Source organism: Mustela lutreola, chromosome 1, assembly GCF_030435805.1.
Source record: "Mustela lutreola isolate mMusLut2 chromosome 1, mMusLut2.pri, whole genome shotgun sequence".
Lineage (NCBI taxonomy): Eukaryota > Metazoa > Chordata > Mammalia > Carnivora > Mustelidae > Mustela > Mustela lutreola.
The window spans coordinates 264,131,514-264,154,677 of record NC_081290.1 but is presented as its reverse complement, the minus strand read 5'-3'; the positions used below and the strand labels follow the sequence as shown (position 1 = coordinate 264,154,677).

The 23,164-nt window shown below is 36.8% G+C and overlaps 1 pseudogene; it reads left to right on the top strand.

Moving 5' to 3' along the window:
* The first annotated feature begins 580 nt into the window (after positions 1-580).
* Positions 581-753, top strand: LOC131822761 (U2 spliceosomal RNA; annotated as a pseudogene).
* Positions 754-23,164: the final 22,411 nt, after the last annotated feature.

Sequence of the window (23,164 nt, the reverse complement as noted above, 5' to 3'; positions counted from 1 at the left end):
AAAATTAATAACACTTTCAGGTAGAATTTCCTGGCTCCATTTAGGGCTAGAAAACGAAGACTAGGGTTGCTGTCATTCACACTTAACAACTAATATAGACAGCAGGTCTATATCATGCACACATGGAAAGGTGTGTGATTTGAAGGGTGTGAGGTCACCCCCCACCTCATACAAATGCAACACAATACCACGACCTTACTTCCCATCAGCTCACCAGAAGTCTTGAGCTTATCTTTCTCTAGTAATGTTTAGGTAAGTCTCAGTGGCAAAATGGAGTATGATGGGACACTGGCCTGTAGAAACACTACACCATCTTAATATTCTTTGCTTTGATATTGCCCCAGCACATCCATATGATCTGCCCCTTCTCTTCTTCAGCCTCGCTGGTACAATATCCATTGTCACTCATTTGATCTCTTTTAGCATTCTTTTAAAAAACTTTTCAATATACCCAGCTCCTTTCCAAGTCAAAGGCTTTGCTTGTGGTGTACTCTCAGCCTGGAATATGTTTTCCCATTCTTTCTTTCTTTCTTTTTTTTTTCATACGCATGGTTCAAATCTTAATTTAAAAATCCAAGCCATCGCTTCTCGGCCTTTTGGCTAAGATCAAGTGTAGTATCTGTTCTTATCAGTAAAAATCCAAGCCAGGTTAGGTACCTAAGTTATATAACTTCAAAACACCCTGTACTTGACAGTAGCATTTACTGCAATTTTAAGTATATCATTTTCGTGGGATACTTTAGTTGACACCTTTTTTTCCTAAGCAATTCTGAGCTGTATCTATCTATTCCTCTCTGCCCGGCACAAGGCACGGCATACAGTAGAAACTCAATAAATGCCAGCACCTGGGTGGCTCAGTGGGTTAAAACCTCTACCTTCGGCTCAGGTCATGGTCCCGGTGTCCCTGGATTGAGCCCCGCATTGGGCTCTCTGCTTAGCGGGGAGCCTGTTTCCTCCTCTCTCTCTGTCTCTCTGCCTACTTGTGATCTGTCTGTCAAATAAATAAGTAAATCTTAAAAAAAAAAAAATAAGAAACTCAATAAATGATTGTTGAAACAATGAAGGAAACTGCCCTCAAAAGGCTGGCCCTCTAGTGAATCAAGTGGAAAGTTATAAGAAACCAACTGAATATTTTTTATGATTCTAAATGAAGCTTCTCTGAAACACAGTGTAGAGAAAATTTGTTGTTCCTCATCTTTCCCCTCCTACCTCTCTTTGAATTAATCATTGGGTGGTACCCAAGATACTTCTCTTTTCAGATGAAAATAGGTTTCTTTTGTTACTTTTCAGTGCATTTTTTAAATCAAAAGAGAGAAAAATGAACTGTGTCAAATTCCATACCACCACTTTGTTTTGTGGTATTTCTGGTCTGCAGTCTTTCTTTTCTTTTCTTTTCTTTTTTTTTACTACCATACAGCTTTCAAAAGAATAACGTGATTCCCCTTGACAGTGTTGTTTATCCGTCTTTTATTATCTCAATATAGACATTTAAATCTGTGTTCACTCAGTTTAAAAACCAGAGAGAAAATAAATAAATAAATAAATAAATAATAAAATAAAATAAATAAAAACCCAGAGAGGGTGTGTGTGTGTGTGTGTGTGTGTGTACACACATATATACACATACCCATTCCTGTTTACATATTTATAATAAGGACAATATATGAATTATAAATAAATATATAAATTTATAATATGTAATATCATGTATTATAGAAATAGACCATGACTTAGATAGGACTCTTTCTTAAACTTACAAGTCTGTAAGACAGATGTCTTTAAACTTCCCTCTCTCTTTTCCCAGAGAAAAGTTCTAAACTCTAATCCATTTTATGTGGGTAGTAGAAAAACCCAAGCCCAAGTCCTAAAGAAAATGACATGCTTGGCTTCAGCATTAGAAAAAAGTGTCTCACTAAAACAAGAGGTTCAGAATTTGCACTAGCGGAGTGATTTTCTTCCATGTAAGTTAATAATTAGGTCTGTGGTTCTCAAATGTCCATGTGTAGAAGCAGCAGCTGGAGGGCCTGTTAAAACACAGAGTTTGTGATTCAGTGTGTCTGAAATGGGGCCTCAGAATTTGCCTCTCTGATAAGTTCTCAGGAGACGGTGATGGCGGTGACCCACTTACGCACCCTGAAAACAACTGCATTACATAGTTCACAGGTAGACATGCCGTGAGAACAAATAAACTGCATACACGGGATTTAAGTTGTCAAAGAAAATGGCTTTGCAAAATGACAGGGATGAGTGTTCTTGATGAAAAATGCTCAGTAGGATGGACAGAATTCCAGAAATGCTCCATTGATGACCCAGGAAAATGTGTATTTCCTGTCCAGCCCAGGAGAGCAGTTTAGAGTCATTCAACATTGCTTCAGCAAATTTTTCTGCTATTTTCCCCCATATATTCCAGAATCCTCAGTACAGGAAAGCAAATCTTGAGAAAACAGTAATATAATTTATTCAACTTACACTAGGCTCAAGGAAAAAAAATTCACATGAAAATTTAAAATGATGAAACAAGGTACACCTTGGGTGGATCGGTCAGTTAAGTGTCTGACTTTGGCTCAGGTCATGATACTGGGGTCCTGGGATCGAGCCCCACATTGGGCTCCCTGTTCAGTGGGAAGCCTGCTTCTCCCTCTCCCCCTCCCCCCTGCTTATGTTCCCGCTCTCGCTGTCTCTCTCTCTGTCAAATAAATAAATAAAATATATTTTTTTAAATGACAAAACATAAGATTTATTCACTGCAAAGTTATAACAGGGTAGGATCAGGACCAATTACATTTTGAATTCCTTTAAACAATTATTATAAAATCTACATTTAAAATTTCTTTGATATGATCCCTTTTCTTTTGGAATGCCTTAGTTATTTTTGAATTGTTGTGTCCCATTATAATGAAGCTAAGATCTTAACATTAATGTCACATACACAGAAAAAAATCTACCTTTGGCTGAGAAAAAAAACCTCAATTAGAAAAGAAGTTAAAATCTCCAGGTAGACCAAAATTAAGAGGTAATAAAAGATGAGAGAGGTTTTAATAGGGATTCATGGCTTATGATATGGAGGCAAACCTGTCCTACAATTTGGAGACCTGTGTTCAATCTCCAGCTCCCAGTTTTACTACGTAACCAGAGCACGTGTTTGGCTCTGTGAGTCAACTTACTCATCATCACAGTGATTTACAGGAAACTTCTGATAAAACGACTTGCACATCATCTGTACTTTTCCCCCTTTCTCTTAATTTTCTCACAATTTTGGTAAGCTAACTTGTGAAATGGAATGATAGGGGGAAAATGCCCAGGTGTTCACCACATATTCTCTCCAATGTATTCAGGCCAAAGTTTGTCTATTTCCACTAAATATAAGGTAATTTTTCAAACTCCAGCTGAGATGAACATAAAATTGGATTTTTTCTGTTTCTTTGGTAGTGACTTTCCAATATTGCTATTTTTCTGAAAATAACTCTTCTTGAGGAAGAATTTTTTTTTTTAATTACAGCATTTGAAAGTAATTAAGGAGAGAAGAGGTTAAAAAAAAAGAGAGTAAAATGAAAAAGTCACCAATAACATTATATCAGATAGTGATTTGAAACTTCTTTGACCCTAATGAAGAAAAGTTCAGAGTAAATGAGAAGTAAAATCTTATCTCTGCAACCTTCAGAGAGCTGAGAACTTGCACATAAATTCTCAATCAATATTCAATAGGAAAAAATAAAAGTAAATAATATTTTTCTTCCATCGAGAAGAAAAGTTCATTTCTGAACTTCTAATCATGGTCATATAACAAGATTATTTTTTTTTTTTTTGAAAGCTCAACTCATCAGTCATCTTAAAAGTCTTTTTCCTTTTTCCTTTTTAATATTTGAAAGCAGAGATGTAAGTAAATAGGAGAAAAAAATGAAGCTGTCTTATCATTTTTTACCATCCAAATCATTCATCTAACTTATGGCCTAGATGACTTCCCGAACAATAATATCTTAGGATGCAATCTTATAAGCCTATCCAATCACTTTAATGAACTTCCACCAAGTCTGAAAAATAAAATGCCCTTTATGTCTAATTTAACGGTCAGAGATAAAGTCGTCTGGATTTCTCTCCTAAACTGCCTGGCCCAGCAGCCACCATCAGCTTCAATCCCCTTCATATAATGAGAAAAAAATTGAAATAAACTGGAGAGCCCTGAGCCATTATAATGGTTAAATCATATCTCTCTACTTTGTATGCCGTGTATCTATATTTCTGCTATATAATAGCAAGGGGACTTAGGAAAAAGACAGCTAATAAATGAAGGAATATTGCTAGATAATAACTACAATTCTCTTTAAAGGTCATCTATAGATGAAAAAGTATAATGCTTTATTAATACTGCTTGTCATTTTATGACCAGGTATCATTTCCTTATAGAAATGTATCCCAGGGGTGCCTGGGGTGGCTCAGTCGTTAAGCGTCTGCCTTTGGCTTAGGTCAGGATACCAGTGTCCTGGAATCTAGCCCCCCATCGGGCTTCCTGCTCAGCAGGAAGCCTGCTTCTCCCTCTCCCACTCCCCCTGCCTGTGTTCCCTCTCTCACTGTCTGTCTGTCAAATAATTTAATAAAATCTTAAAAAAAAAATGTATCCCATGTTATTTTTTCCCTCTCCCCCCCCCACATAAAAAACAGACTAACATCTGACAAAATCTTAATCTTGAGAAATGCCTTGCCTTATAATAAACTTTTAAGTAAAAAATATTCTGAATGACAAAAAAATGTTCGCTTGCAAGTTGCCAAGGATTATCTCATTTCTTTCCCTTTGGTTTTCTCTTGTCATCTAATCTCTGAAAAATCTTTCTCAGGTCTTTTCATTGAAAACAAGATCAAAGAATGTCCTGCCCTTGCCTTTAGTATAAATGTGAGTCAAATGGATATATTAATTTAATAATATGTGGAGGATATTATTAGATATTCTCCAAAATATTTTGTCTGAATATCAAGGTATTATTATTTGCACAATATTATTTAACATAGCATATTAATATACTTATATTTACATACTCATTCATAAGTATTATAATTTATATCTAATGTTTTATCATTAAATATTATATCATTTTTAATTTTCTTTTGTATTGGATAATAATTTTTATTTTGTAAAATAATGCTCCAAACATTCTAGTAACTAGCATTTTATGGATATCAATAATTATGCCTTCTTAACGACTGTACTTTGAATATTGCAATCTGGCTCAGAGTAGCTACCCAAGAACACATATAGAGTCTTACTGAATTGTGGAAATAATATATATTCTTGAGATAATAGTCAAAGAACTACCTTTGTTATATTTGACACAAGGACATATTTGATACAGACGCTTCAAAGAAGTATAAATCCTCACTGAGAATGCTTAGGCCCACTTGAAATTTAATAATGAGTTGGTTTCTTTCATGTGTTATATTTTCCATGTTCTGGTCATTTCTTAGTATATTCAGATTTCTTCTTGGTATCCATCTTTATGGATACCTCATTCACATCTGCCTTCTAAAGGATCAGACCTCTCTTCAGAAACTTCTTTCCTCCCTTTATCCATTTTAATCTTTCTAATACAATTGTCTGTTTTCATCAGGGACTGGTTCTGTGCGTTATTAGCCAGAATACTTAAAATAAGTACTTAATTAAGATGTGACTATGTGACCAGGGTTGTGATGTACACTATGGGAAAATACTGAATTAACATATTTCTGTGTCATTTGAAGATATGCTGATTTCTATCATTAAGTAACAGACATCGTGCTAGGCAAACAGGAAGAGCCCTAAAAACAGCTCAGAGTTCAGGCTAAGAAAGAGGATAACACAATGTAGGCTAAAGTAATTGGGAAACTTTCATGGAAGGGCTGGGACCTGAAAAATCTCTGAAAAAACAGTGAAATCTGAAGGAAGAAAGAGAGGTCCATGTCTGGTCAAAGACGAAAAACATCACAAAACACCATCCCAACAGATGTAAGACACTCTGTGAGGGAGTGGTAATGAAGTGTTAGCTATGCAAAGTTTGAAAAGTCAAAAGGAAAAGTTGGGGCAAGAAGAAAGGGACATGAGATGAAATACATCTCAATGACTCTAAATGCCAAGGTTGTGTTTCTCCAGTTTGCATTGCATGGAACTCCTAGAAAATGTCATTTATATGACATGGTGCGTAAGGCGATGAGGCTATAAATGGTTGGATGTGATTATCCTGAGGGTTGCTGCTGCTCAGGTGCAGCCTGCCTGCCTTAAAGGCAGAAGGAAGGAGTCATCTCAGCAAATCTAATCCTCGGACCAGGGGAAGCCTGTGTGAAAGCTCAGGATATCCTAAACCACCTAAGTTTGCTGCTAATTTGTCCTGTTCCTGTTCTCAAGGGACCAACTTGAATAAAACAGGGAACTGAGGAAATGAAACTATAGTTTCAAAGGATTTCTCTGATAGCTGATCAGAGGAGATTTTTTTTTTTTTCTTGGTCAGCTGAAATTTTAGAAATACTCAAACACTGGTCTTCCTCATTTAGTAGAGTCTTCCTTAAACCTGTATCTTGTCTCCACAACTTGTTCTATAGTCAAATGGCTTTACAGATACAGCCATTTGACTGTAAGTGCCCAATGATACAGGTGTGGATAAACAGAATGATTGGTCAAAGTGATCTAAAAATTTGGAAGCAAAATATGTTTATGTCAGGGACATAACAAGATCATCACGAGCTTAATCAACAGAATAAAGTTCCATTATAGCAAACCCAGCACATTTTTAGTTGTGTGTGTCAACACCATGTGGAGTTCCATAATAAAGTTAAAGGGAAATATGCATAATCTTACATCTTAGCCACTCATTTTAAATATATGCAAAGGAGAATCAGTGTAGTGAAGTAACCTATTTAAAGTCCCTATTTAAAGTCCCTTAAGGGGACGCCCAGGTGGCACAGTGTTAAGTGTCTGCTTTCAACTCAGGTCCTGATACCAGGGTCCTGGGATAGAGTCCCACATCAGGCTCCTTGCTTAGCCGAGAGCCTGCTTCTCCCTCTGCCTGCCACTCCCTCTGCTTGTGTGCGTGCTCTCTCTCTGACAAATAAATAAACAGATAAAAATCAAAGAAAGAAAGAAAAACGAATGAACAAAACTACCTTGTTTGGATCCCAACTAAAGTGGAAACTCTGAGAGGTCAGCCCTAGTTGTTCCATGCAGAACCATTCCTATCCCAATTACTCTATCATATTCTGTTCTTTTATGTTTTTTTTTTTTTTTTATCAGTGAAAATAACTGAAATCCCTACTTATTTTCTTAATTTTTCAATGTCTATCTCTTTTAGACTATAACTTCATGACGACAAAAATTCTATTTTGTTTGCCACTGTTCTCATAGGACATACTTGACAAATACCAACTAACCTCCAATATTTCACAAAAATCTACTTACTCAAATATCTAGGGCAAACTCTCTTACCCATCCCTATTGTCACCACTGCAACACTAACTCAGGGAGAACTCAATATATATTATCAAATATCTCAGTAAAAGAAGTAAATCTAGGGGTGCCTGGGTGGCTCAGTGGGTTAAGCCTCTGCCTTTGGCTCAGGTCATGATCTCAGGGTCTTGGGATCGAGCCCCGCATGGGGCTCTCTGTTCAGTGGGGAGTCTGCTTCCCTCTCTCTCTCTATCTACTTGTGCTCTCTCTCTCTCTCTCTGTCAAATAAATAAAAAACTTAAAAAAAAAAAGAAGTAAATCTATACATAGAAAAAATATTAGATTTAAACATAACTGTCTTATATTATAAAAAATTATTTACTCTGAAGTTTGTTGTTGTTTTTTCGAATTAAGGTGAAATTAAATCTTTCACATTCCTTAGAAACACCATTCCTACCTCCTTCCTCAAATTTCTCTTAAAATGACCATAGGGTTCCTGAGTGGCACAGTCAGTTAAGCATCTGACTCTTGGTTTTGGCTCAGGTTGTGATCTCGAGGTCACGGCCCCATCTCAGCACAGAGCTCACTTGAGTCTCTGTCCTTCTCCTTCTGTCCTTCCTGCATATGTCTCTCTAAAATAAATAAATAAACCTTTTAAAAAATTAAATTAAATGACCAGAAATGTTATAAAGATACAGATTAATTTATATGAATAAATATGCAGATATTTGACAGAACAATTAGATTAAATGAGTTAAATATTATTCTAAACACATATGCTATTTTGGCATTATAAATATCTTGCCTACAATAAGATTAATGTTAATTTTTCTAGGACCATGGGAGCAAAACCTGAATATCCAGGAAACCAAAGTTAAGGAATGAAAGTAAATAATCCAATGAAATTTCTTTTTTAAACTCAAAATTGCCAAAAATACATAGCAGCCTCATTTTGAACGGAATTTCATAGATTATAAATTTTTCAGATGGCAGTTAACCTTAGCAAAATATTTTTATCTACTTTAAATTAAGTCTCAAATGTCTAAATATAAGATAAAACACTACAGGTATTAGCTAATTGCTTCCTTATTCAGTGTGGCATGAAACATTTAACACCCAAAGTATTTTCTCTTCTATAAATTATTGAATGGAATAGCTCAGATAGTACTATTATTTTTCTTCATTTGAAAATTGACACTGTACAGATGGGGACAGGGCTTGTTTTTAACTGTAAACAGCTAAAGAAAATAGTAGGTTTATATTTGACAGTGGCTGAATCTGAATAAGTTTAAATACTTGTCAAGATAAGACATGGCAATGTTTTCTGTCTTGTGACTATTTTAACCTGTGAGATTTACCTCAAAATCTGTAGAATAGCTTGTATTTCCTCAAGCTCTGCTTTCATTATCTGTGTAATATCATTACCCTTTTTTGCTGTTTAGATACAAAACCATGCTACAGTTCTCTGGTACAATGGAAAAAGAAATCCAGTAATACTGAACTTAGTGTCTCAGTTCCTAAGATTAGCACATTTCCATGTTAACCAAATGTATTTTGTCAATAACATGTCAAGGTCTGTACCACGGTGAGCATACTAAAGAGGGTAAAACTGCAGGAAATACAACGGTAAAATTTTGGCATGACCTTAAGAAATAATACCAAAACAATTCTGAAAGAGAAAACAGGAAAGAGACAACCTATCAAAGCAAACAAACAAGAGAGATATTTCTCCTACAAAAGGAAAGGAAGGAGTTCCATTAATAACCATGAAGTAGTTACAGGAAATGAATATAACCTACAGCTTTAAACAACTAGAAAACTGCAGTGAATGTATTAGTTAAGTATTTATTCTCAGACATTGGACAATGGATATAAATGAGTATGATACCTGAGAGAAGGAAAGTAAAATGAATTCCATAACTGTTTTGTGTTATTGTATGGGCTGAAGGCAGTTTCCAGACTACAGGGCAGAGATGGAACAGAACAGAACCCAGTAGTCCCAATGAATACAGGAGATATAGATGAATGTTTAGGGAAGTGGAAGCAACCAGAATTAACAGAGCAGAATACTAGAGAAAAGAGAATGTCACAGAGAACTCTGTAGATGCACAGACAGGGGTCTCCCCAGTTCTTTAGCTGAATGCTGATCTGTGTATACGTGAGAGGAAACTATCTGAAAAAGAACCACTGGAAAGAGGTAGACGGAACGTTTCCAGAGTTTGTTGTGTGAATAATTTGTACTTCTCCCAAGCTTCCTACTTTAAGGTGCATTGGGCAGGGTCCTCAGAAGACAGTGCCTTACTTTTGGAGCTCAGTTAGTCTTAGATTAAAACCTAGTCTGGACCCACCCCAAAAGAACTAAAAAATAAGTCTCAAAAGGAGCAAACTGAACCCAAATAATTTAACTATCTGCCAGGACAAAAGTCAAATGAAAAGAAAAAACACAACCCAACATTCAGCAATATAAAATTCACAATGTCCAACATCCTATGAAGAAACTGAGAGGCTTTTGGAAAAGCAGGATATTATGATCCATACCAAGCTAATGTGAGTCAATAGACACAGAATCAGAAACAGCAGAGAAAATGGAATTATTAGATAAGGCTGTTAAAACCACTGTGATAAATGTTATAAATGTATTCCATATGTTTAGAAAATAGAGGAAAATAAGTATGAAGAGAGAAGTATAAAATATTCTTTAAAGACCCACCTACAATACATACAACATATGAAATGAAAATATACTAGATATGATTAACCACAGACCAGATTGTGCAAAAGAGAAAAATCAGTTAAGTTGAAGACATGCAATAGACACGATCTAAAATGAAGAATGGAGAGAAAATAAACTGGAAGAGCAACAGTAACCTAAGAGACAATGTCAAACATTACAACATACATGCAATTGTAATTCCTGAAAGAGAAGAGAGGATCAAAAATATCTGAAGAAGTACTAATCAAATGTTTCCAAGACTTTCAAAAAAACTAAACAGAAAACATCAAGAAGACCATGCCAAGGGACAGAAAAATAAAATTACTAAAAACCTGTGATAAAGAGAAAATCTTAAAAAATAAAAGCCAGAAAAAATAAAACAATTTTTCTAAAAAACTGTAAATCTTGACTGTGCATGAGATTTGACATAAACCACAGGTGTCTTTTGATTTCCAAATAAATAAAAATTCTTGAAGCAAATGAAGGATAGTAGATTATGTCATTACAAAATATGCCACTTTGGCATAAGGATTACTTTGAGCTGACACAGCTGAGAAGAAGCAAAAGCAAAAAAAAAAAAAAAAAAAAAAAAAAAACTCCCTGCCCCCCTCTTTTTGCCTAAAAGCAGAACATAAATTTGTAAGGTATTCCTCCTCCTCTCTCTAAGGTTAATTCCTGTGGACAACTTTAGATCCTATTACCCTGGAGAAATCACCAGAGAACTCTACATAGCAAACTTCATTAATTAGCCTTTCTCTCCATGTTTGTAAGCCTAAAAGTGCTTTCCTTTGTTTTGTCGTGTCTCCGTAAAAGTTTTGTGCTTTGGTTAAGGTGCTCTATAAGCCAGAATTCTAAGCCACCACTTGGAGTTACTTATTTTTCCCTGGGTGTCTCCCATTTATACAGGAAGTATGCAAATGCCTAAATTTCTGTCTGTTTTTCTCTCCTTAATCTGCTTCTTATTACAGGGATCCCAGCCAAAAATTCAGAACAGTAGAGGGAAAATTATTTTTCTTCCCTTACATATATTTGGCAAGTTGTGGGTGCTTATATAGACAAGAGAGGAAACATGTTCAGGGAATGATAAGTGAAATTAGGAGGAAATAAAAACTTTAGCACATTTTTTTTTTTTTTCTAATGCCTTAAATTAAAGTATAGCTATAGGACTTTTTAAGAACTATCTTGACTTTTTGTTTTGTTTTTTTGTTTTTTGTTAAAGTAATCTCTACATGCAATGTGGGGCATGAACTTAAAACCCTGAGATCAAGAGTCATATGCTTTACTGAATGAGCCACTCAGGTGCCCTGCATAACTGTAGGATTTTACAGACAAAAATTCCATAGAGATTATCTAGTCTTATTCCCTTGATTTGTAGAAGAAATGTGATAACAAAGGGAATATCTAAAATCAGACAGCTAGACAATGGCAGAGATAAAGCTAAAGCTCTTTCTAAAAGAAAAGAACTTCTATTTTCATGGTTTCCTTCTTTACAACAACTGCCTAAATGTTAATTGAATATTTATACAAATAAATAAAAAAACTTGACCTCATCTCACACATACTCAAAAATTAGGATGAATCAGGCACCAAAATATGAATAGTGAAATAACACTTTTAGGAAAACAAACAAACAAACACAGAAGAATATCATTATGGCCTTGAAATAGGCAAGGAATTTTTGAATAGGACTTAGGAAGCACTAACAATTTTAAAAAAGTTGATACACTGGTATTAGTGAAAATAAAGAATTTCTGCTTATCAAAAGACACTACTAACATGAAAAATGCAAGCCACATAATTAAAGATATATTTGGTATACATATATCTGATAGAGGACCTGTATTCAGAACATACGCAATAAACTAAAATGCAAAACAAAACAACCCTCAGAAAAAGACCCGGGAAGACTCTTCACAAAAAGAGGGTACCCAAGTCGCTAATAAGCATACAAGAAAGGTGCTTGGTATCATTACTCATCAAGGAAAGACTAATTAAAGCCACTATGAGAAACATCTACACACCAACAGAATGTCTGAAACTGAAAGGACTCACAAGGATCTGGAACAACTGGATTCCCCTATGTTCTTTATTTTTATTTTTTATTTACTTTATTATGGGAGAATCCACTGGTACAAAACTTTGGAAAACAGCTTGTAGTGTCTCCTAAAGTTGTACATACACCTTAGGACCTAGCAATTCTCTTTCTGATTATATAATCAAAAGAAATGAAAACATATTTATAAGAATCTGTGCTGTTTTAATTATAATAGCCCATCTGGCAACCCAAATGTGCCAACTCTAGGACAGGTAAGTAAAGTGTGGTATTTTCACATATTAGAATACAATACATCAATGATGAGGAGCATATCCCTGCTACCCAAGACAATGAATAAATCTCATAAGCACAAGGTAGAGCAACAAAAATACTGAGTGTACCATTCTGGGCAGCTACAGTGAAGAGTGATCCAGAGTGACTGAGGCAAATGAAGTCTACACCTATCACAGGATGCGGCCATTCTGTCCCTGATGATCTGTCCCACTAAAATCCTCACAGGTTCATAAGGGACCAAGTCGGAGCATACTCTTTGCGATATCACATGTGTGGCAAGGCGTTAAGAGACTGCCTGGCAGTCCAGCAGAAGAGCAGTAGGTAAAATACTGTGGACAGACCATGCAATCACAAAGTACAATAGATTAGGGTACATAGAGCAAAATGAAAAAAATACTAGGACGTAATGCTGACTTTATAAAATGAGGAACAGAATGAGGTCAGCGACACAGTTCCTCTTCTGTAAATTATATGCAATAAAACAATAATGCATTTTTCTAGGGCATATATAAATGAAATCTGCATTAAAAACATAAAAATGGGGGGCACCTGGGTGGCTTGGTGGGTTAAAGCCTCTGCCTTCAGCTCAGGTCATGATCCCAGGTTCCTGGAATCGAGCCCCGCATCAGGCTCTCTGCTCAGTGAGGAGCCTGCTTCCTCCTCTCTCTCTCTGCCTGCCTCTCTGCCTACTTGGAATGTCTGTAAAATAAATAAATAAAATCTTAAAAAAAAAAAACATATAAAAGTGGTCAGGGGGACAGGTTAAATATGAATAATTGGGGGAAAAAATAAGAAATGGGCTTTGCATGGACAAATGATGACAATGTGTCTTGAACTGAAGTGTGTGATTATTTCAATACCCTTCATCTGGTGTCCAAAAAAGAAAAAAGAAAGAAAGAAAGACAGACTAATGCAGAGCATAAGATGACAAAGGTGAGAAGTGTAACAGCTCTATGAACATCAAACGCACATGGCAGTACACTTCGTTTCATTTTTTTAACATCCCTTTGCAAATAGACTTGGGGATCCAGCAGTGAAAAATGAACAAGACACAGAAGAAAATGCTGTGTTATAAAAATAAAGCTCTGTTTTACTTCTACTTTGATTTCTGAGGCAGGGTCACAAAGTGAAGAGAAACATGATTCTGTCATTTGTCTGGAGCAAGTCTATATAAACTTCCCAATTTAGAACAGGAAAGGAACTCAGGGTTCATATAGCTCCATTGTCTCAATTTATAAATACAGAAATAGTGGGCCACAGTTCTTAAGTGACTTGCCTGAGATACACAGTGTGTACGGAGAATACCCAACGTTAGAACCTCATTGACTGTCCCTAGTCCAATGAGGTGCCTTTGGTTTGCCCCACTGAGCTCACTGCCCATATCAGAGACAGGGAGGCTACAAACCCTGGTGACAAAACACTCAAAGAGCCATATAAAATTACATCTCAACTAACCCGAAACTGTTTAGATTAAGTTTCTCCAGGTGACTGATTTTGAGTTTCTTTTATGAAAAATACGCTTTTATTGATTTATTTTAAAGATTTTATTTATTTGTTTATTTATTTGAGAGAAAGAACATGAGAGAGAAGAGAGCACAAGCAGGGAAGGGGCAGAGGGAGAAGCTGACTATCCACTGAGTAGGGAGCTGGATGTGGGACTCCATTTCAGGACCCTTGATCTGAGCCGAAGGCAGATGCTTAACCAACTGAGTCACCCAGGTACCCTGGAAAACACACTTTAGTTTCAGTACTTACTAATTAGGTCATTTACTCAAAATATTATCACTCCTTTTTTTGGCTTGGGTAAATAATTTGAAGAAAAATTTAATTCATATTCACTTAAATGAAATATTTCATGGTCCTCATTTGGAACTCAAGTCACTATTTGTGACCACAGATGAAAAAGGTACAGAAGATTCTGCCAGATGAGTTCTCATCCCACAGCTATTACTCAAAATTGTGTGGTTTGATGGTTTTCTTGCTACATGCCACTTTGTCTTATAGCTTCAGTACTACTACTAATGATAACTTTGGTCATTGAGGGTTCTGTTAATTAGCTAGGTCTACCCAACAAAAAAGTTACCATTTTGGGTAAGTGTTTGAAATTATAACTAATAGGATGTACATTTCATTTATAGAAAATGTGTATATGGAAAGAGATGTTGTGCTGCCTCCACCAGCATTGGTCCAATCTCTTCCTCATTGTGTAGCAATCACAATATTTGCATGGGATTGACCTCATTCCTCCTCCAGAATTGTCTCTGAAGTAAACAGCTGAGTTTGATGCTTCCCATGCTGTGGCAACTTACCCATCACTGAGCAGCAATATCCAATCAACCCAACCCATTCAGTTTGGGTGTTCCTTTGACCTTGGTGTCTGTGTCTGTCTTTGGTTCACCAAAGCAGATGAAGAACAAAATCCTCTTTTATGGTCAAGGCTAAGCTAAACTGCCTTGTTTGCTGTGTAGATGTGTGGTCTAGAACCACAGCTGCCACCAGGCTTCATAAAGTAAACCATTCTGAGGATCAGGCCTTTACACAGAAGAGGAGACAGAACTGGAAACATTTCAGAGGTTGAGAACTGACCCCCTGATGTGACTATGCCAGAAAGCCACCCTACTCTGAGGCTTTCTATTTCATAAGGCAATACACAATTCTTCTTTAAGCCGTTATCAAGTTTTGTGGTACGTGCAACCAAAACTACCTAAAAAGAGACAACCTGTAATTTTATTATTCAGATATTACCACTGCTAGCAATTTGGTTTAGAGACTCTCAATTTTCTGTGTGTGTTTGTGTGTTTGGGTTAAAATATGTTTAAAACCAAGTTGGAAATCAATAATACATACAGTTTTGTAGGCTGTTATTTTACTTTAAAGAAGATGTCATGACTATATTTGCATATCATTACATTTAAATCACATTATTTATAATGACTTCACATTATTACATTATATGTTTGTGTCATAATTTATTAAATCCAGACTTTATATTTGGACACTTGGGTCACTTCCAATTTCTTGCTGTCTAAACAGCGATATAATGAACTTTGCAGCTATATTTTCTGTCATATTCATGCTGATTACTTGTAAATAAATACTAAGAAATGCAGCAATTATAGGGTCAAATACTATGCATAAGTTACCTAAGGATTTTGATTTACATTGCCAACTTCCCCTCTAAAAACACAATTTAACCCTCAAAAAAGTGCATAACAGTGTTCATTTCAATATTACCTGCATGATACAGTTCTTGGTGGGAAAATAATAAATACTTCTTCAAAGGTATGAAAACTATAATTGACAAATTATTGTATATTATAAGCAATATTGCTGATATTAATAATAAAATAGTTAATAAAAATAACTATCATTATTTGAGTAATTTATTTTATGTCAAGCTCTTTTAAGGTTTTCCTAAGTTAATCCCTCATGATAGTCCAGAAAGTCAGATATTATTAACTTTTTTTAAATAGGAAAATATAGATTTAGAGTGCAAATAAGCTTCCTGAGATAGTATAGCTAATATGTTGCAAAACAACTCAATTTTACTATTGTTCAACCCAACAATCTCTAGGGAGCAGAACTCAAAAGATGTACTGGAGAAGACCAAACTGGATAAGGAATACGATTTTTAGAGAAATTACAATCAATCAAAGGGCACTTGGGTGACTCCGTTGGTTAAGTGTCTGCCTTCAGCTCAAGTCATGATCCTACTGGCCCAAGATTGAGCCCCGTGTTGGGTTCCCTGCTAAGTGGGGAGTTTCCCTCTGCCCTCAACCTGCTCATGCTCTCTTTCTCTTACTCTCAATCTCTTTCTCTTAGAGATAAAGAAATAAAATCTTCAAACAAAAAGAAAAAAAGAAATTATAATCAATCAGATCACTTTGGTGGTACAAACATCTTTACCGTATTAAGTCTTCCAAACAATGGACACAGTTGTCTTTCTTTTTTCATTCTTTTTTTTTTTTTTTTTTTTGAGAGAGAGAGAGCACCTGCACAAGTGGCATATGGGGCAGAGGGAGAGAATCTTCAAGCAGACTCCCTGCTGAGCATGGAGCCCAAAGCTGGGCTGGATTTCACAACCCTGAGATCTTGGCCTTTAGTGAAACCAAGAGTTGGAGGCTTAACTTGACTGAGCCACCCAGGTGCCCCAGACTATTGTCTTAATTTCTCTTTTGGGCAGTTCATTATTAGTGTATAGAAGCAAACTGATTTTTATATGTTGATTTTGTATGCTGCTATTTCACTGAATTCATTTATTAATTCTAAGTTTTCTTGGTTTTTTTTTTTTTTTTTTTTTTTTTTTGCTTTTTTGGTAGTCTTTAGGGTTTTTGAAGAATAAAATCATGTCATTTGCAAACAGATAATTTTATTTTCTCCTTTCTGATTTGAATTCCTCTTATTTCTTTTCATTGCTTATTTGCTCTGGTTAGGCCTTCTAGTACTATGTTGAATAGAAGTGGCGTGAGTGAGCTTCCTTACCTTGTTCCTGATCTTTGTGGAAACATTTTCAGTTTTTCATTCTAAGTTAATGTTAGCTATGAGCTTGTCAAGCATGACCTATAATGTTGAGTTAAAATCCTTCCAACCTTGATTTTTAGAATTATCATGAAAGAGTGTTGAATTTTGTCAAATGTGTTTTCTGCATCTATTGAGATGACCATGTGATTTTTATACTTTCTTTTGTTAACATGTTCTCTCATATTAATTAATTTGGATATGCATCTCAGGGATATATCCCACTTGGTCATAGTGTACAGACTTTTAAAGAACTACTTTTGAAATTGGCATAAATATCATAAATAAAATGAAACTTTTATAAAAGAGCTCTTAAATTTAGGTTGCTTTTTGTTGAAAATAATTGGTATATTTTTAATATTCAAAGTATTTAGAAGTATAACCACACACACAGCTTTTGAAGGACAGCTTTTGAAACTTTTAGCAAAATGCAAATATTAAAAATCAACATTTGCTTCCAAACAGGAAGATACTGAAATTTATGTCAAAATGAAGTATGAGGGGCGCCTGGGTGGCTCAGTGGGTTAGGCCGCTGCCTTTGGCTCAGGTCATGATCTCCGGGTCCTGGGATCCAGTCCCGCATCGGGCTCTCTGCTCAGCGGGGAGCCTGCTTCCTCCTCTCTCTCTCTCTCTGCCTGCCTCTCTCTACTTGTGATCTCTCTGTCAAATAAATAAATAAAATCTTTAAAAAAAAATGAAGTATGAGTCTTAAGATTGGTAATGTACAAATTTAACTCTTAAATTCTATAATTAAACTTGGAAATATCTTAAACTTGAGCAAAAATATTTCTAGAAATTCTATTTTTGTGAAGAGAATTTATATTCTAAATCAGCATGAAATTGAAATAGACAATTCTATAATTTACTTTAAGAATGTCGTCTTTAGGGTGCCTGGATGGCTCAGTCAGTTAAGTGTCTGCCTTCAGCTAAGGTCATGATCCCAGGGTCTTGGGACTGAGTCCTGTATCAGGCTCCCTACTCAGTAGGGAGTTTCCTTCTCTCTCTGCCTTTCCCCCATTTGTGCTCTGTCTCTCATAAAAATAAATTTTTAAAATCTTTTAAAAAATGTTGTCTTTAAAAATAATTTTTAGGGGTGCCTAGGTGGCTCAGTTGGTTAAGCAGCTGCCTTCGGCTCAGGTCATGATTCCAGGGTCCTGATATTGAGCCCTGCATCAGGCTCCCTGCTAAGCAGAGGAATTTGGTTTCTAAGAAAGCTGACAGAGGAATTTGGTTTCTAAGTCGCAGCGCTGAGCAGGGGAAGGGGGTGTTCCAGCACTCAGTGGCAGATACCTGCTAGAGTGGAGTTCCAAGTTGGTGAGTGCTCTTTCACGGCTTTTCTTACCCTACTGACTTACCCATCTGCTTCTTACCCATGGGCTTCCAAAGAGCACTGCGAGTGTTCTAGAAACTCAATTATGTTAGCAGAATCAGATGGCAGAAACTGGGTATTCTCAAAGGATGCCACACGTTTTCAGCTGTGGTCAGCCCCACAAAATTTAGAAAGGACTTTCATTTTTCTTCTATAGATAGTACCAACGTAGGGGCCTTGTAATTTATGTTATGTTCATTACTAACTTCCTTGTTTAGAACGTCACAAAGTCAGATGGCCCGTGGAGCAGGGAAACGGTAATGAGCCATCGTCTGCCAAAGTTAGGGCAATAATGATTTTAAGGTCATGGACTGGCAGAACGCTGAAGGAGAAATGGCTGGCAGACAGCAAAGATGCAGAAGAAGAAAGTGTATTCCAAGGGTTTGTTGAAATTGTGCCACAGCTAGAAGTTGCTTAAGTAGGTTTGGGAGGTGACACGAACAGCGGCGGGAATAAATGCTGCTTTGTGAATGAGTCTCACGGCTACGTAAACCACAACGATTCTACAGTTAGTCTGAAAATTGGAATCTGGAGCAAGAGGTTGGGGGACAAGGTGCAGGCGGGGAGAGGAGGAAAGAGAAACTGTTTGCCTTTCCTTTTACTTCTTCAGTCAGAGTCACTGAGTCACCGAGGAAATAGCCACATCTCACTGAGGAAAGGCCTCTTATCTTTAATCCACAGCCCAGAGGAGAACCATAATCACAACTCTAATATTTTTCATGTTTTCACCTATTTCTGAGTGCCTAGTATGAGCCAAATGCAGTTCACGGTGTGTGGTGATTCAGCAGAGAAGAAGGCAAACAAACCTACCGACAGAGGGGTTCACAGAATGGCAGACACCCGGCAAACTCCTCCTAGAAAGGGGTCATTACACGCGATATCTCTGAGCAAGAGATCATAGTAAGGCGAAGCAGCTAGGTGTGGGAAAACCTGGGGAACAAGTGTCTCAGGGCAAAGCCAGCAGCAGGGGCAAAGGCCCCGTGTCAGCATGCCGCTGAGGAACACAGAGACAGAAAGTAGTGCAGTCGGCCCTGGAGGGGACTGAAGGAATAGGAAATTCTTATTTCACCGCAGGGATAGGAAAGAAAGGAGAGATTTACCATGTACTACCAGACCTCCACGAAACACACAAATCCAGTCTTCTGGGAGGCTAGTATTTTTGAGGCACATGACTCAAAAATCTAAGTCACATGAGAAAGTATTGCTAACCTTTCTTGTGGGAGTCAAATCAGCATTTCAGAGATTTCACACTTTCAGTGTTCTCCTGTGGCACCTACATCCTTCTCGATTGCTCTGCCACTGTCCTTTAAACACAGCTGCCTTCGCAGGGTCCCTAGGAGTCTGCGGGGACTTTCCTCCAACTAACTCATGGCCGGCCACCAGCTGGGCCTTAAACTTTGAAGAAGAGCTCTGGACCCTGCTGTGTAACTTTACAAACACAAGCCTAAGATTCCTTGGGTTCATCCCACCGAATCTCCTCTCACCTGAGTCCTGAAAACTTCCACACCTGCTGTTGCCCGTCTCTACTCTGTCTGCCCAAGCCCCACTCCCCACACATGTACCCTACATGCACCATGTTGCTCCAACGAAACGGAGGCTATGCCTGGTTATTTGAAAGATTCATATAATTAATCTTGATGGCAACATTGTGGACAGAACCCTAAGGACATCAATTATTATGTATGTCTTTCTCAATGTCCCATAGTATCACTTAAAAAGCTCAGTGAAATCTACATATCACCTGGAGAACGATATCCTGTGTTGAGTTCCACTGGATGTTCACAACTAAAAGGCGTTCTTCTATGATATTCTTACTTTCCATGACAACAAAGGCATTTTAAAGGATTATGTGCATACCTGGGCAAATGAAAAGAATCTTACACTTCATCCCTGCTCATTCCCTCCCCCCCTTCAAAATATTATCTGCTTACAGAGCTCTTGCAGAAACTCTATTATAGGAAAGTGGCCACTCAAAACTCCTGCACCTAATAAAACATTTTTATCTGATGTTTAAGTCCCTGGTGTGTCAAAAGGAGTGGTATGGTAATCCTCTAAAAGTAGTAAGTAATGTGGTAGCAATTAAAATTGAAGCAATCAGATAGGACGTAGGAAGCTTTCTTTCCAAGCAGAGGAAAATATGAATAAGTTGGTATGTTTACAAAGGAAATCATGAATTACATTTCCAAAAGCTCAGGTCTCAATTCTTTGCAGAGGCTATTAGAGTCCACCATCTTTCTCTTTAGTTATTAATAAATACATGGAGAAGCACAGCTTCCTCTCTCAACCCCAGGGCATCTGCCCATTAACCTTCCTCCTTTCAAACAGACCATACTCCTTTCCGAGGGCTTAACTGGTTTTAATCCATGTCAAGATGCTGCTTCTTCCCTCATCAGTATTTCTTTCCAACATAGCTCATTTATGGGAGAACTTACCAAGAGCCAAACAAAACAATAAGAAAGGAGAAAGAAAATTATCTTCTATTATGTCCACAGTTCCATTAATCTCCCCCTGCCTGGAAATTCCCAATAGGTTAGAAAAACCTCAAGCTTCAGGAACAACCACGTCATTTAACCTTATTAGATAATACTTACTCTGAGCATTATAGTGTTGGATTTTCAAATGATCACACTGATGTTTCTTAATTAAACCTCCTCATTATTTTTAAATAGCTTAAATGAAGAGCCTTGGTCTGCAATGCCTGAAATTGGTTTTAAAAAGAAGTGTTTTTACATGGACAAGGCAATAAATACAGAAATGAGTAACTCTCCAGCGTTCCTGTATCAACATAATTTCTTTGCTAGTTCTGTAGTTTTGTTGCCCAGAAAAAACACCACTGAATTATATCAAGTTGATATAACTGTCTTAAATCTTTCTTAGGCTTCTTGTAAACTGTATTTCTTCCTGATTCATTCCCGATTCATTTTCATTCAGGATTCTTCTATTAAAATATACCTATACAGAAAAAAATTTAGATTATCAATGTCTATTAAAAATAAACCAAAACAAAGAAACCAAGAAACCTACTGGTATTAGGCTAACCAGTCATCTAATTACCTATCACCTTCAAACAATAATCCTTTTATAAAAGTATGTTAATACTCTTTCTTCTACTCTGTTCTTTTCTTGCTTTATTGTTAAGTAATTTTCACGTTCAGTAACTACCTTTGGTTCTGATGGTGGGTACATATGTACTAGTCCGAGATTTTGTGTTACAGAGAACAATATTAGTAAGAATGTTAACTTAAATCTCAGGAGAAGATGTAATATATGATAATTTCAACTATCCCTTAGAATGTGATTCTTTTAAAAACCGGCTTAGGTTGTAAACATTGATATAAAAAATTTTTTTGACCTTCTCTATGTGCTTCATCATTCCTAAGTGACTTCTGAACACATATCACCTGAAAGATCAGATTAAGATGGCATCAATAAGTGTCCACTAAAATTTAGCAAATGTTTCTGTATGTGAGCGTTGGTTGACAGGTTGTCCCTTTACATGTACCAACCAAGAGAATCTAAACAGACAATGCATCTGGTGAATTCTCCCCAGATAGACATTTCCTCTAAAATGAAATTATCCCTGAAGGGAGATGGAATTATTTTCAGGCCCAGCTTTTGATAGAATGACTATTTTTGAGATGCATTAGCTACTCCAAATTCACTGTCTACACAGGAAATGGAACTATGTAGAGACTGGAAAAATACCGAATTTAATGTGAAATTACAGTTACGACCATACAGCTGTCAGGAAAAGCAAAATTACAGAGAATACTAGTCATGTATAGTGGACTCTCAAAAATCTAAAACACAACTAGCCCTCTGAATTAAACAGTTTTTTTTCAGAAGTTACTCAGAAGAACCAATTAAAATACCTGGAGAAGTATGCATCAGAAATTTAGTTGGTAGTAAAAAGCTTTTAATTGAGAACTGAGATCAATGTATATTCAGTCTCCTGTACCATATAAAACTATGAGACTAGAAAACCAATTCAATGGCCCTTAATTTTAGTCTCATCAGTTCCCTCCTATCTCTCCCTCTCATTCTCCCTCTCCCTGTCTTTCTCATTTGATCACAGCCCTCTTGGAAATTTCTCCTCCCCAAATATCCATTAGATGTCACAGCACTAGTTCTCATCCTGACACTTGGGCCACTCCTTCTCAGGTTGTTTACAAATGACTGCATGATATCTTAATCTGATAGTTTCAACAGTTTTTTTTTTTTTTTTTAAAGATTTTATTTATTTGACAGAAAGAGAGATCACAAGTAAGCAGAGAGGTGGGCAGAGGAGAGGGGAGGGAAGCAGGCTCCCTGCTGAGCAGAGAGCCTGATTCGGGGCTTGATCCCAGGACTCTGAGATCATGACCTGAGACAAAGGAAGAGGCTTAACCCAGTGAGCCACCCAGGAGCCCCTTAACAGTATTTTAAAACTCAGTATTCCTCAAACGAACTCTTCCATTGCCCACAGTCTGCTCCTACTTCTATGTTCTCAATTTCCATTGGTGGAGATGTCACGTTGTTTAATCATCAGGATTCAAATGTTGGCTGTATACTTGACTGATCCTGTTCACACTTTGCCCCATCTGTAATCAACTGTCAAGTCACTTTCAGTGCTGTCTCTGCAGTGTCTTCCGGATTCATTTTCTTCTATTTCATCCCATTCCCTCCACCATTGCTTAGACTCTTTCTAGCATTCCCTAAAAATATCAGAATAACATTCTGCTAAGCTTCTGCCCATCTTTCTTCTTCTCTTGTCCATTTTACACACAGGAGAATTGCTATTTATTCTAAGCCCTTAACCAGACTTTCAGTTTTCTTAAGGACAAAGTTCTA